A 15,651-nucleotide genomic window follows, 5' to 3' on the forward strand; every position below is an offset into this window, starting at 1 on the left:
AATTTTTCTCTAATCTTATCACGCCATTGCTTCAAAAACTCATACGTGCATACCTCTGGTTTCATAAAAATGGAAGATCCTTTTTGTTTTACCTCATTGAGTACCTGAATGCCTTTCCGAAAATCAATATTAACACATGCACCTTGTGTAGTGGTACTCCATGTCCTCCATATTTGTTCTTGGATCTCAATTTCCCATCGTTACAAGAGAGCTAATAGGTATGCATTTTGCACCTGCACATATTGCAAAGAAAGAGAATTTTGTGAAGTGTTAGTTATTGAATGTTCCTCTATCTTTTCATTTGGTGGAGTAATAAGTTCCCATGGTGGTGGATCACTCATCTCGCTATTCTCTTGTTGAAAAATCTCAACCTCACATTTAGTGGACTCACATAACGCACTTATCTTCTCCCTCTTATTGTGTGGTATATTGGGTTGTGGATCGCTTATCTCTCTAATGAGGTGTGGAATGATCTCAATCTCACATTTTGTGGACTCACACAACTCATTAATCTTCTCTCCCTCAATGTGTGGTATATCTAGGTGGAGATCTTTAATTCCTCTAATCTCGTGATGAACAACCTGATCGTCGCACTTTGTGGACTCACTCACCTCACTTTTCTCACTCGCAATATATGGAATTGTGGAAAGTGGACACTCTTCCTCATATTTGGTGGAGTCACTCAACTCATTTTTCATTTCACTCTCAAGTTGTGGGGTTTTTGAAAGTGGACACTCTTCCTCACTTTTGGTGGAGTCACTTAGCTTGCTTTTCTTATCACTCTTATGTTGTGGGATTTTGGATTGTGGACTCTCTTCCTCACATGTAATTTGTGGGACATGTTTCTTGGATGTTGGGACAGTAGTGGTGGTCAAGATGGCAACATTAGGAATGGGATTCTTATGTAAACATGAGCTATGAATCATCGGAGTCAGTTCATCAACCACGGTCATGCTTTGCGGTGGGTCATCGGTGTGCCAATGGGTGCCATAACTTTGTCGTCGGGCATGACATCCTTGTTGCAGTTTAGAAGCAACATTGTCACGCCCATGAGAAGAAACACCATGCCCTCGAGCATGTCCTCCTTGCTGCACTTCTTAAGGAGTAGTGACACGTCCACAAGCAGCAACGTCATACTCTTGAGCATGTCTTCTTTGTTGCACTTCATGAGCAACAGGGTATAGTCGATGTCGAACCCCATCACCACATGTTGGAGGACACTCGTGAAGCATCCTCTCCATGGCTCGGAGTATATTGTTCTCGAGTTGCTTCACATCAGCACGGGTGGCCAAACAATTTCCTTCTCCATGATTCTTTCGACGGACACTTGGTGTAGATCCTGCCATGTTAGTAGGGCTAAAGTGGAATAGGATAATTTTGTGGAATCACACAACCTCACCTCTTACTCACCAAAGTTCTTATGAGTTCACATCAGATTGTGCTTCTCCCGGATGTGTTAAAGCGATTGAAAGACAGGGATCAAAGAACTAGCTTCGGTTTTTGGTGGAGCTCGGTGGGGTAAACAAAAAGGAGCTTGTGCTGAAATCAAGTTGATGCAAACCAAGAAAAAATATATGGATGGATCTGCTGCACCTTTGCACCAAGATTGAAAAACACAACACACAAGCTTTTGAATTTTTTTCTATCAAGCTAAAACTTTTGGATCTTACACAAGACTTTGTTTTTCTCTCTTGACTTTTTTTACTCTTTTTTTTCTTTGATTTTTTTGCCACCTTTTTTTCTCTCTTTTTCCAAAGCACAACAACCAAATCTGAAAACAACTATGAAGATGAACTTGGTGCAGATCTAAAAGATGAAGAACATGCAAGGTATGCAACAATAAGATCTCAGCACCAACAAGGCTTGGATTTATTTTTGGTGGGGCTTTGGACTTCTAGGACAGAAAATATAGCATGGAAAACACTCGATCTAAAGGGATGATAGCAAGATAAACTTGAATAATAGATCCTACCATGTCAACGAAGGCTCTGATACCAGATGATAGGTGGGAACCCGATGAATGAGTTCATGCCCGAGGGTGGCCCGATCTTCACGTCGCAGGATCAAATCGGAAGGGATAAGTAGCTGCAAGCAGCCGGGATAACTAGCTTTATACCTGTCAAGGTTGGATGCAACCCATACGTTGGGGATGGCTGACCGAAGCTACAAGAACTTCAACCCGCTGTCCGAACAATCGCAGAACGACAAACTGGGACTAATCCACACAAAACGGCCGGAACCGTAGAGCACGAACTAGGGGGAACCAGAGGCTCCTTCTAGCGAATCTGAATGAACTCACAAGAGCAAAGGTAGTAAGATCTCTCGGATCTCTAGCAGTCTTGCTGCATAAGCTTGTAGCTGAAATGGTTTGACAAAAGATTTCCTAGAGGATGGAGGAGATGGGGTTTTATAGCAGGGACAACCCCCCTTAGCTAGGTGTGAAAATGGTTTCAAAAGTAAACAGGTTTGCATGGCTTTCTTGGGTGAATAAGCAGTCAACTTTGGGAGTTGTTGGAGAGCTCCTCGGAAATTCACGAAGTCTTGACAGCCTGGACACCTTCCACGAGAATGACTAGAACTTTTGACTCACAACTCCAAATGATGTGAGGTTTTTTGCATTGGAAAGAAAATTTGATGTAGCTTCTGTTAATGTACCCCTATGGCCTCGTCTTTACATCACATGGGTATGGCACACCAGAACATCAGAGGTAAAAACTGACAGCATCAGCTTCACTTGAGACTTGTTTTCTCCAAACTTGTTCCTCCAAAGTGGTTGCTTCAAGAGCTCATTTGTTGTTGGATTGCTCCCATGTTATACCTAAGTTGAACCAACAATAATGGGGATGAAAGTGCAGGCATGTGTTCAAGATTGTGGTATGAACTTAAGTTAGCGTTCACCTAGCCATGTGTTTGCTTGATTCGGCTTAGTAATTCTTTTCAACTAAATTGTGCACTTTTCTGAAATGGCATGTATGATGTACCCATGTGCTCATCACACTGGCCGCTGTACGTATGTGTACATGCTACGTGTGCGCCTCTACTACGACACGTGCGCGCCTCTACATCCACCAGTATGTACGTACACGTTCGCGATCAGAATTACAACGCTACGTATGCTTCGAACAGGTGGGTCCCGACTGTCTGGCACTTCCTTGCGTGCGAAGATGTAGCTGGTGGGTCCGAGCAGTCAGGGGGTGAATCGTTTTTTCTTTTTGCCCGGACGCACTTCCTTGCGTGCAAAGATGTAGCTAGTGGGTCCCAGCAGTCAGGGAGAAACGTTTTTTCGCGAAGTACGGTGGCCCATCCGGTGGGTCCCTGCTATCAGGTCGAGGAATAATTATTTTGCGCGTAATAAGGAGGCACTTCCTTGTGGCCGCCTTGGACCCAGCTGTCAGCCTGTCCACGTACATTACTCTTCCGATGGAAGTCGTTCCTTAACGACGTTGACAACGCCGCGCCGAGAGCACCATGGCGGTGGATGACGGTGAGGCCTAGGAAGGGGACGATGCGGAGCCGAGGAAGACGTGGCAATGGAAGCCCGCGCGGAGAGGAGTACGAGGGTTCACTAGTTCGGTTGCTGTGTGAGGCTGCCGTCGCCGCAGGGCTTGGCCAGCGGTGGGAAAAGTAGGGGGTGAGGCCTTCGCGGAAGCACAGCCGGCCACGGGAGGAAGGAGCATGCGGCACGACCGGCGCTGCCTTGGGTGGCTGGAGCAAGAAGACCAGAGGTTAAAGAAGCACTGCGACCGTTAAATGGACATCGTATGGTCACTTGAGCTAGAATCATTCATATTGACTAAGTTGACAAAGCCCATCGTACCCATCAACTTAGTAGGCCCACAAGTCAGCCTCCCACCAAGGTGGGTCCCAGCTAGCAGGGGGAGTATTCATTTTTTTGTGCATAATAAGGAGGCACTTCCGGTGGGTCCGAGCTAATAGCGGGGGAACATTTTTTCGCGAAATACGGTGGCCCGTCCGGTGGGTCCCAGCAGTCAGGGGGAAACGTTTTTTCGCGAAATACACTGGCCCGTCCGGTGGGTCCCTGCTGTCAGGTGGAGGAATCATTATTTTCCGTGTAATAAGAAGGCACTTCCTTGCGGCTGCCGTGGACCTAGCTGTCAGCCTCTCCATGTATAGTACTCTTCCGATGGAAGTCGGTCGTTGAATATATTGACCATGCCGCACCGAGAGCACCATGGCGGTGGACGACGACGAGGCCTAGGAAGGGGACGACGCGGAGCCGGGGAAGACAAGGCAGTGGATGCCCACGCGGAGAGGAGTACGAGCGTTCACTGGTTCGGCTGCCGTCGCCGCAGAATATATAATAGGGGGTGTGGGTGAGTGGAGGGATGACCTGGCCAGCGGTGGGAGTACTATGGGGGCAGTGAGGCCTCCGCGGCAGCACAACCGGCCACGGGAGGCAGGAGCAGGCGGCACGACCGGCGCTTCTTTGGGCGGCTGGAGCAAGAAGATCAGAGGTTGAAGAAGCACTACGGCCGTTGGATGGACATTGTACGGTCACTGGAGCTAGAATCATGGATATTGACTAAGTTGACAAAGCCCTCCATCCCCGTCAACTTAGTAGGCCCACTATACTAGGTCCCAGCTAGCAGGGGGAGTATTCATTTTTTCTGTGCGTAATAAGGAGGCACTTCCTTGCGTGTGAAGATATAGCTGGTGGGTATGAGCTGTCAGCGGCGGTATGTTTTTTTAGCGAAATATAGAGGCCCTTTCGGTGGGTCCCAGATGTCAGGTGGAGGAATCATTACTTTGCGCGTAATAAGGAGGCATTTCCTTGCCTGCGGTCGTTGACTCAGCTGTCAGCCTCTCCACGTACAGTCCACTTCAGATGCATATCGGTCATTGACCACATTGACCATGCCGCGCCGAGAGCACCAGGGCGGTGGACGATGGCGAGGCCTAGGAAGGGAACGACACGGAGCCAGGGAAGACTCGGCAGTTGTTTCCCATGCGGAGGGGAGTACGACAGTAGAGGGTTTACTGGTTCGTCTATCGTCGCCGGAGAATAACAGCAGGTGTGGGTAAGTAGAGGGATGGCTAGACCAACGATGGAAGTACAGTGGGGCGGTGAGTCCTATGCGGCAGCACAGCCGGCCGCGGGGAGGAGGGAGCAGGCAGTCCCGCTGACGCTTGTTTGAGCGTCTGGAGCAGGAAGAGCAGAGATTGAAGAAGCACGACGGCCATTGGATGGACATCCAACAGTCACTGCTTGTGCGTCAACCTTTTTTTAGGAAAGCCTCAAATCTGTGGAAAACAACATATAACCCATCTGCCATTATTTCTAATAATTTACAGCCCATTTGCTAATTCTTGAGGTTTTTTGGAGCCCATATTCTTTTTGTTAGCATTACAGCCCATACTGTGGCCACGGTTAAAAAATTATACGAAATTTTGCATATTTCGGTGCGGTCCAAACTGTTTTTAATCCTGAAATTTCGAGTCACATTCAAACTGATTTTAAAAATAAATGTATATCAATATAAAATCCAATAAATTTTCCACACATAAAAATCAATGCAATTAAAATCTCGAAATGAAAAAAAGAAATTTGAAACTAATTGTTGGTTTGATGTGTTTTAAAAATGTACAACCCATTTCTCATTACTGATAGGCCATTTTCTCGGCCAGCCGAATGAAGCTCTCCTCGTCTTGAAAGATTTGCAGCCCAAGAGGCCTGACAAAGCGACTTACTTGACAAATCACAAAAAAACTGGGCTAGCCATTTTTAGAAATAAAAAAAACTACTAGGCTGGTCTGTGGTAAACATTAAAGAAAAGGCTGTCTAGACTGGCCAGAGTGCCCCACACAGCCCAGTTGACACCGTGCTTCCGTCTCAAAAAAAAATTAGATAAATGCCACTCCAATTATGGCGATTCATAAAAATGCCACTGCAATTTCCAAACATTGAAAAATGCCACTGCAATTTTTGCAAACTTTGAATGACGCCACTGCAATTTTTGCAAACTTTGAAAAATGCCACTCCAGACTTAGAAAAATGCCACTGGAAATGGCATGAAATGGCAGTTTTCAAAGTTTGGAAATTGCAGTGGCATTTCTCGGAAACAGCAGATTTGGAGTGGCATTTATCAAATTAACCCAAAACAAAAATAACCAGGCGAGTTGCTGGGTCCATGGTGCCAGCCGCTCGTTGTGCAATTCTCTCGTTCATTGACTATGTTGACAATGGCATGGGACCCAGATGTCAGAAATCCACTAGGAGGAGCCATTTTTTATTGTCTTGAAATAAGGAGGCACTTGCTTGCGTACTTCCATGACCTTGGCGGGTCCCAGCTGTCATCCTCTCCATGTACAATCATCTCCTGATTGTGTACGTGTCAACTTGGTAGGCCCACAAGTCAGCCTCTAAACCCGTGGAAGACAAATACAACCCATTTAAAAAAATAACAGCCCATTCCATACGTTCAAATGGAAAGTTCAACATTCAGAGCAAAGTAACAGGTCTGATCCACATATAGAGTACTGAACTTCCACGTTGACAACCATCATTGCCAAGTTAACTATCTACTCCCACTAATACTCTAGTAGCGTACAAGTACTAACTTACTCTTAGCTAACTAGACGATGCTGGCCGCCATCTGCGGTACACGCTAAACATCGGCACCGGCGTCCTCCGCCTCGCCTCGGATTGCTAGAGGTGCGATAGGGCGCGTTGCTCGCGCGCGTTGGCCCTTTCCATGCCGGCATGGTCCACCGAAGCTTCGGCTTCTAAGTGGGAAACCCACTTGACGAGCTGGTAGTAAAAATCGGCATCGTGAACGCGTGCGTGCCTGACAGCCTCCAGGGCTATTTGTCGGGAGCCGGCCTCCACGTAATCGGCCCAGTTGCGGGCGCTCTACTCGCAACTCAGAGCGTCGGTGCGCTGCTGCTCCATGTCCCGCTGGTGGCACAAATTGACGATAAGCTGCTCCTCCACCAGGCGGTCGCGCTCTAACAACTCCTGCTCCTCCGCCAGGCAGCCGCGCTCCAACAAGTCCTCGGTCTCCGCATGGCCATCTAAAGACCGATAGAATGCCTCCTCCGTCCATCTGCCTTCCGGTGAAAAACCAAACATTGGTTCCGGCGATGACCGCCTCCGGCCTCGCCTATCGTGGACGGGCGGGGCATGGCGGACGTGGCGAGAGCGAGGATAAGTGGCGAGCGACGTCGGGCTGGTGGGGGCTTATGAGGATATGGCGAGTTGGGTCATGGTGCCACCGGAGAAGGCCAGGAAACAATACTTATATGCGGAAGGTAGCGCGACGGTCATCAGAATTCAATGCATAAGCAGGCATGGCTTAGCACGCCAGCTTGGCGTGGAAAACTAGAAACACTGACATTATGATTATGCCGTCCCGTCCCATCCGTGCTGGGACGCACGCCAGCATGACGGTCAAACGAGTGCACTCGAATCATCTCCCTCCTTGTCAATAATGATTCCACGGATTTAAAAGGCCCGCAACAATTAAAGCGCATATTTTTTCACATCAGTTAGCTGCCTTAATTACGGCCGGCTGCATGCAGGCACTCAGAATCGCTCGCATCCAGTACGTGGAGCAGCATGCAACTGGTCGCAGCCGAGGGCACGCATGCGGCCACTTAAATCGCTGGAATTAAATAGGCTCAAACTTCTACATGCAATTAATTTTTGCCATGCCTTGGTCTTTCTGCTTTGCTCATGGGACTAATAAACCCGAACAGAGGGAGTGCCTTGGTTGGTGAGATTTTTGAATTAAGCCCTGCAAACCGGAAAGTAGGTACTAGTACGTGCATGATCCGCAATTTATTCGTGTAGGATCGAGTAGGTGGTTTCTTGAATTGAGCCCTGCAAACCGGAAAGGAGGTAGTACATGCGTGATCCGCTATTTATCCGTGTAGGATCGAGTAGGTCGGATAGTGTACGTGTAGGATCGAGTAGGTCGGATGGTGTGCGTGTACGATCAGATTAGTTGATGAACGTTAGCTGGGAGATAAGGCATCTGTGAATTTTTTTGTTGGCAGTTTCTTCAGACTCGCATGTCATTTTATTTAGAGCAGCTTGTCAGCTTCTTCAAAGGTAGGCATTTTTATTCAAAAAACTGCCAATTCGGATCTTGCATCACAACTAAAACTGCCAGGAGCGCATTAGTAGGCTAGCTAGTGACCGATCAGTAACTTGTAAACATAGAGCGAACAGAAATAAGGAACTGTTAATGCATCTCAATGATTCATAGATCACATACAAATATGTAGCTCCAAAAGCAAAGATCAACCACTTTGGATCTTGCGTCGCACATAAAACCAACTAGTACGATTCCCATACATAAGATCAACATGTTAATGCATCTCAATGATTCACAGATCGTATACAAATATGTAGCTCCAAAAGCAAAGATCTAGAAAAAACATTTGTTCTTCCTACTAACATGGATGCTTCTCTTGGCCAACATTCTGTACAGACTGAAAGACAAATTTGTTTGTGAAGTCTACAATGCCTCTTGCAAACGTAAGTAGTTTCACCAACGGCTGGAACCATGAGAATGAACCACACATGATGGAGGAACATCCAGTGCAATATGATTTGGTCTTCTCTCGATCACACGGTGAGACTATTTTTGGAATACAAACTTTAACTTAGGCAAAATGACGCCCATTGTATAATCAGACCAAAGCAATGAAGCACCTAGTGTTGGCCAATAAATAGTACATTACTACTTTTGTGCAGTCCATGAAGTGACTATCCAATCTTTCTGTGTCTATTTTCAAATGGCACTGCATGCAGTGACTATACTATTCTCTTGTGCAGTTCAACCAAAATTGCGGTCACTTTGTTTGTTTGCCAAATAGCAATGGGCAGACATCCCTCTCTACACAAATATCATGCAACTAGTAAACATATACCCCACCTTATATTTTCGGTTTAAACATGTCTCTTCCACTTAGCATCTGTCATGTTTTGCACTGGACAATTTGATACAGTCATGTTTTGCCCTGGACAATTTCATACTGAACTGATTTGCTGGTTCGGAGCAGAAATATAGCACCTATTCTTCACCAGACCAAGGATATACATGTTCGCAGTGATGGGAGAGGTGAAATCAATACAACCGAAATTGAGCATCCAATCATTGAATCCTGTCTTGCACCTCCAATGTAGGTCCACCCTGCCAATAAATTCACATGCAAACCACTAGTATTACTATCTAATGACAGTACAAAAAGAGTAGCAAGATAGTAGCAAACCATGTACCTTCGTAATGAACAGCTCATAGTGCCACCAATTGGATATAAAGGTTTGGAAGAAAACATGCTCCAAATGTTGAACCAGTTGGACTTTTTGTGCAGCTCCACTAAAATCGAGCATCCCTATTTGCATAGATACTGAAAGTGTGATTACTGTAAAATGACACTAGTTGAAGCATAGACTCACAAATATAAGCATTCCAATTTCTTAATGGGAAAAGGTAGCAAGACTATTTCTAACCACCTGTTTGAAGGAATAAATAAGGCAACAACGGCTGATGTCAGAAGGGCATATATAGTTCTTTCTGCAAGAATGATTGACTCCTGACCTTTCCTCTTCTTTTAAGCATATTTTGTGCAGTTCAACTAAAATAAAATGCCATCACCGCCTTGACAATCTAGTGACACTGTACAAAAGGAAATGACATAACATTACATCATGATGTCAGGTATGTAGTCGACATGCATTAGAGACAAACATACAGACCTCCTCTGATAGCATAATGAACATTAATTTTAACAAAGGTGTGACTAGCTTTACCGGGATAATTTGAGTGAACTCTACACCCTCTGTTCCTTAATATAAGATGTTTTCACGGTTCAATTTAAAGTAACCAAACGTCTAGTATTTAGAAAAACAGGTAGTAGTTTTCTTGAGCACATATCTGGAAAAGCTTGCCACGCTTTATTTATGTCCATACGCTAATACAACACCATTCGAATACTACAAATATACACTAATCCAGTGGCTAGTGCAACAATAGAGTAGTTATTTTATTACAGGGTACAATACAATGGTTTTACTGAACATATTTCAATAAACTCTAGCACTGGAAGATTTCTATAAGAATTAACAATACAAAATGTAAAGGTAACAAGTTTCAGCATTGGTATACTAGCTGTGCATGAGCATTAAACCAAATACAAAAGTCTGAAGGAAACTAGCATTATTAACTAATGAAAGTATAAAAAATTTGCAAACCATGTACCTCCAAGGTAAATATCATTTCGAACTCGTGGGGACCCTAAAAATTGTTGTCCCAATCTTGATAATCGATCAAACATAAAAACTTGATCGAACGAATCAAGAGAACAGCCGGAGGAGGAGGTGCCCACTCTTGACCTTCCTCTTGTCTTCATAATTTTTTGTGCAGTTTAACCAAAATAAAATGACATCAGCGCCTTGGCATTTTGGTGACACTGTACAAAAAATTAACTTATCTCATGAAAGTGAGGTATGTAATCTATAAGCATTAACAGTGCAAAAATCTGAAGGTAGTAACAAGTTTCATTGTTGGTATACTAGCTGTGCAACAGCTTTACAATGCCTTAGCTGAAAAATCTTTAATACATCCACAATCAACAGCTAACCCTGAAATAATCCAGTGACATTAAATGGCATTGTTATCAGTGACATTAGACTGAGTGCGGCATTAGCTAAATGTGGCATCACTTTAGCAGTAGCATTGCTTGACTTGACTGCTAGCGTTATACTAACAGCAAAAAAGTGGCAATAAGAGCATGGGAGGCCCATTCGGACAGTGGGCGCACCAGTACGATGTACGTCCATGGACGCATAGAGTGGTGAGGGAGGTATGGTTGCCCAGAGAAACAAATATCCAGGTAGCATATGTGGATTACGTCCCATTTTTGTTCTCTTTAGCCACCTTTTTCCTATGTGAGGACAACAAAACGATCAACCTGGTCATTCTCTATTGCGTTGTCATGCCTTTCTACCCTTCTTCAACCAAGAGACACGAGACTTGTTCCTTAGCTACTGATTTTCCCCTTTTCAACCTAGATGCGGGTTCGATGCCTACTCTCTTGGACAGTACAGTCTCCCTTCCTTTCCTTATTCAACCCATACATGGATTAGTCTGCATGAAGTAGGGTTTCCTTTAAGAGTACAAATTAAGATTTTCGTCTGGGTGACCAGAAGAGCAGGGGATAACAAATTGGGAAGATGGTGGAGTGGAAAAAGATCCACATGCAGCAACGTGGCAGATGGAGCAATAGAACAAGTGTATGGTTCGAAAAGAGGTAGCATACCTGAGGGTCGGTGGGAAGTGGTTTCGCTCATGGTCGTTGTCCTCCACACACACTACGGAAACAAGCTTGGGGAAGGAGGCCATCCCGCGCGGGTGCTAGGTCTGAGAGGACGGCCTTGTCATCAGTGCGTGACCTTGCTCGCCGACGACAAGTGCGTCAACGATGCACGCCCTTTTCTTCCCCGGCGGATCTGTGACAACTGGTGAGGAGGGAGAGAGAGGCCGTCTTTTTTCGATCTGGAGAGAGGGTGATCGTGTGAGAAGCAAGTGGGCAACCCTTAGCAAGAAAGCGCTGAAGCTCCAACCTATATATCTTTTTATAATACTAGTAATAGAGGTGGAGTAGTGGTAGAGTAGTTTATATTTTCTCTGCATACAGTACCAGTTAGTCGTGCTTCAAAACTGAACGGCACGCCATTAAAAAAATAAAGGCCGATAACTAATGCGGCACCTCAGGCCAATGCGGCCAGATCGCATTTTGCACGAGAAATTAAACACCATGTTTCATTGACATGTGGTCCCGTTCCAACATGTCAGTGAGATAACGGCCGGGGCGCCTCTTCGTGTACCGTGGCAAACTGGCAATCGTCCACTGACTCTTCGCCTTTCCCTCTCAATTTGGAACTGTTGTCGCACGCTCTTCCTCCCTCCTCCATTTGCCTTCACCCTTCCTTATGCCATTGTTCGATTGTCTTATCCATGGAGGGAACAGACCGGAAATGACCCCACTATTCTTGCCCCGATCTGAAAGATTACGTGGTGGAGGAACTCATTGATCGGCGCAATGTCATCACCTTGGCTAGCATGGCAGGTTCATTCAAGACCATTCTCGACTCAACTAATAACATCATTACAAGAACCCAAGGGTCCATGAGCGGTTTGATCTCCCCAATCTTCTTTGCTATAAGCCTGTTCACATGGGCGCGGACGACGGAGACCTCGCCTTGTGCAAGTTAATGCCGCTTGATAATGATATGTGCGATGTCAAGATGCCATCGCTTAAGGGTAAGGCCTGGGCTGGCGCAAATGGAGATTGGGTTGTTTATATTGGGTACAATTGCGAGTGGGAACTTGTGAATGTGTACACTCGTCAGTGGATTCCACTTCCAAAAATCTCAGAGTGCCCTGAGGTTGAGCACACGGATGATCTACGTATGTTCAAATACGATCATGGTGGTTGTCATCTATGGAAGATAGCAATTTGTCGAATTCCCAACCGCTCTTGGAATTACAAGAACTATGAAGTTGTTGCTATCTTCAACAAGCTTGTTGCCGTCGTTACTGATTCCGCGGTTCGTCCATGGATATTGCTCAAAAATCAATTTCTGTACACGGATGATGAGTACTATGATTTAATTGAATATGAGGATCTTGTGTTTGCTTCCACCACTCGTGGCACTGTTTTTGCATGGGATCCTCGTAGTTTGGGTACGTTTGTCTTCCACCGTAATTATAATTGTTTCATCCACATGCCTGCGGGTTAGCAAGTTTCCCTTTACTAATTAATCTTCTTCTTGTGTTTCCAAGGTCCTGTGAACATTCCACCACCTATACTTGAAAAAATATATAACCAAGGGGGAGATGACGATCACTACAAAAAAATACACTTCTGTGATGATATGTGTTTGTCACAGTAGGTCGCATTTTCTGTCATGCATGTACATCCATGACGATTTTATGAAAGAATCAAGATAGTCATACCTGTGCTGCCGTAGAAGTGTTCCATGACATTACCAAAATTATCATCATGGAAGTGTCCACTTCCATGACGATAAATCGCGCGTCACAGAAGTGCTTTCATCAAGGGTGACCGACACATGGCATCCACCGTAATGGAACGCCGTTAAGCTATCGGGTCGGGTTCTGGATCCGATAACCCGTTAACAGCCCGGACCAATGGGAAATTTCCATGTGTAAAATTCTTATTGGCCGGACAAAACACGTGTCAGCTTGTTAGTGGGTCAGATAGGTGCCTATGATATGTCGACACGTGCCACGGCCCACCACTAGCCCATTTAGCTTATAAAGCTGGACCGTTTGACTTGGTCAAAAGTCATGAAAAGCTTGTTAACGGTCTCTTTGCAAATAGCCCATTTTACGACCCGGTAACTCACGGCCTGTTAGGCCCTAATGGATATCGTCCCAACAACGTCATGTGGGCCATCGAATATAACACCAGCCCATTTCAGTTTCGGCCCATGTATGGCCCATGATGTCTTTCGGCCCACATGGCCTTCGTATATTTAGGCCCTTTAGAGGCCCACGGTGACTCTAGCCCATAATGAACAGTAATTTTCTTTGTACCCATTAACGGCCCGTGATTCACATGGGCCGTTTCCAGCCCGTGTTAGCTTTCGGCCTATTGACGGCCCATACGTTCTTGGGCTCCTTTCCGGCCCTTGATTACTTCCGGCCCGTTACTGGCCTGTTAACCCGTTGCGTCGTTCCAGCCCGTGTTAGCTTTCAGCCTATTGACGGCCCATACGTTCTTGGGCTCCTTTCCAGACCTCGATTATTTCCGGCCCGTTACTGGCCTGTTCCCCTAATTGGCCAAATTCGGCCCATGGCAAGAGTCGGCCTATTTCTAGCCTGTTAACCCGTTGCGCCATTTCCAGCCCGTCCTATATTCTGGCCCATTAACGACCCGTTATGCCTATGACAGAATTAAGCCTTTGATGTCCTCCGGCCTGTTAACGACCCATTACCGTGCTGGGCCGATACCAATTACGCCCGTTTACAGCCCATGTAGACCCATTTATCCGATGACCCGAGGCCCACCGACTCTACGGCCCTGATGGAGGCCCATTTATCGAGGGGTTGTAGCAGCCACTAACAAACCAGGGAAAAAGTAGACTAGGAAATAAATAAGGCTGAAACTAACGCTAGGCTATTAAGGCGATTGCACAGATTACATCCACTCGGCATCAAAGATCGCCACCAGTGCAAATATAGGGAACACCCTACACTATACAAAAATGGTTTGCTGTTTTCTTCAGCCGGTGGCTGCACGTTAAGAACAAATTTTGTATCGCACCAAAACAGATTACAACTATATAACAAAAGGAAGGTTGGCATAAAACTTAACAGTCTAGCAGATAAATGCACCACCAGAAGTTCAGAAGCTCAGTTCATTTGACCTAACTATTATGTTTTCATGCTGTATTGTCCCATGGAGCACCATAACCCTCGCCTTCATTTCTCCTAGGCTCCTGAACAACATAGCAAATGTCTGATAGTCTGGTTTCAAAACCATGCATATCTTGACGACATCGAACAATGTCTCTCCTTGTTTCACAAAGGGTCTCTGTTAGGGAATGGACTTGTGTGTGGAGCGCTGATACAACATTGCTTTGAGCTTGCGTATCTTGATCATGAGGCAGTTTGGATGAGATTGCCTTAACAACCAACCCAGTATTACACAGGAACATGCTTTTGGCACTGTTAGTGGACAGGTACTGACCCACTGCAGAAAGACCTGACATTGCGATTATAGTTGCCTCACCACCTTCGGAAGGTGGTGGTTCCACCATTTTTTCCATAGCTCGATGAAAAGTTGAGTTTTTACATTAGTAGTACCAGAATAGAAGATATTAAGAAGGCGGCAAAACCAAACAAAATAGCTTTGGGCTATATACAGAACTTATTCTGGTGAACCCATGTAAAATATTAGTTATATTTTATTGCAAAGTACATAATAAAACCAGGTTCCAAACATATGACCATGTACCATTGCTAATGTATTGTCTATTTCTTCACATTGTATTGAGGGCTAAGGATAAAGAGACGAAGTTTATAATACGGTAAGCATAGTATGACATAATTCATATCACAAAACAACTGAGAATAGACAAATAGGCAATTGTAACATTGTGTGGGCAAGTCCAGCATGGAACTAGTTTATGGGTCAAGATCAAAGGAACATCACTCCTCTCTTTTAAACCTTGTAAGGTGCAATGATACGCTAAGACAATTGTGTATAAAATTGAAAGGAGTAATAGAAATTGGCTGCAAACCATGTAGTTCAAGGCACAAGTCAGAGTAAGTAGTAGTTAAAAGGCATGAGGATTAAGGACTTACAACAACGGCTTTGACTGGTGTAGTCATGCCCTTCTTCTTGCTGGTGTGACAGTCCTTGAAGATTTCCATAGCATTTGGTTCAGGTAGTTTTTGGTCCTTGCGGGCTTTCCTCTGCATTTCTAACAAGTCAATATAGATCTGATAATATGGTACAGCGAAAAGAGTGAAACAACGGCTAATTACAAGAGCCTCGCAGTGTGCAATATAGCTACGAGATCCTGTCGTCTGTTGGAATTTCACTTTCGTACGGTTGGCCTTGTTCTTTGAACAGTTCACCTACAAGAAGATA

Source organism: Triticum dicoccoides, chromosome 3B (genome assembly GCF_002162155.2).
Source record: "Triticum dicoccoides isolate Atlit2015 ecotype Zavitan chromosome 3B, WEW_v2.0, whole genome shotgun sequence".
Taxonomy (NCBI): domain Eukaryota; kingdom Viridiplantae; phylum Streptophyta; class Magnoliopsida; order Poales; family Poaceae; genus Triticum; species Triticum dicoccoides.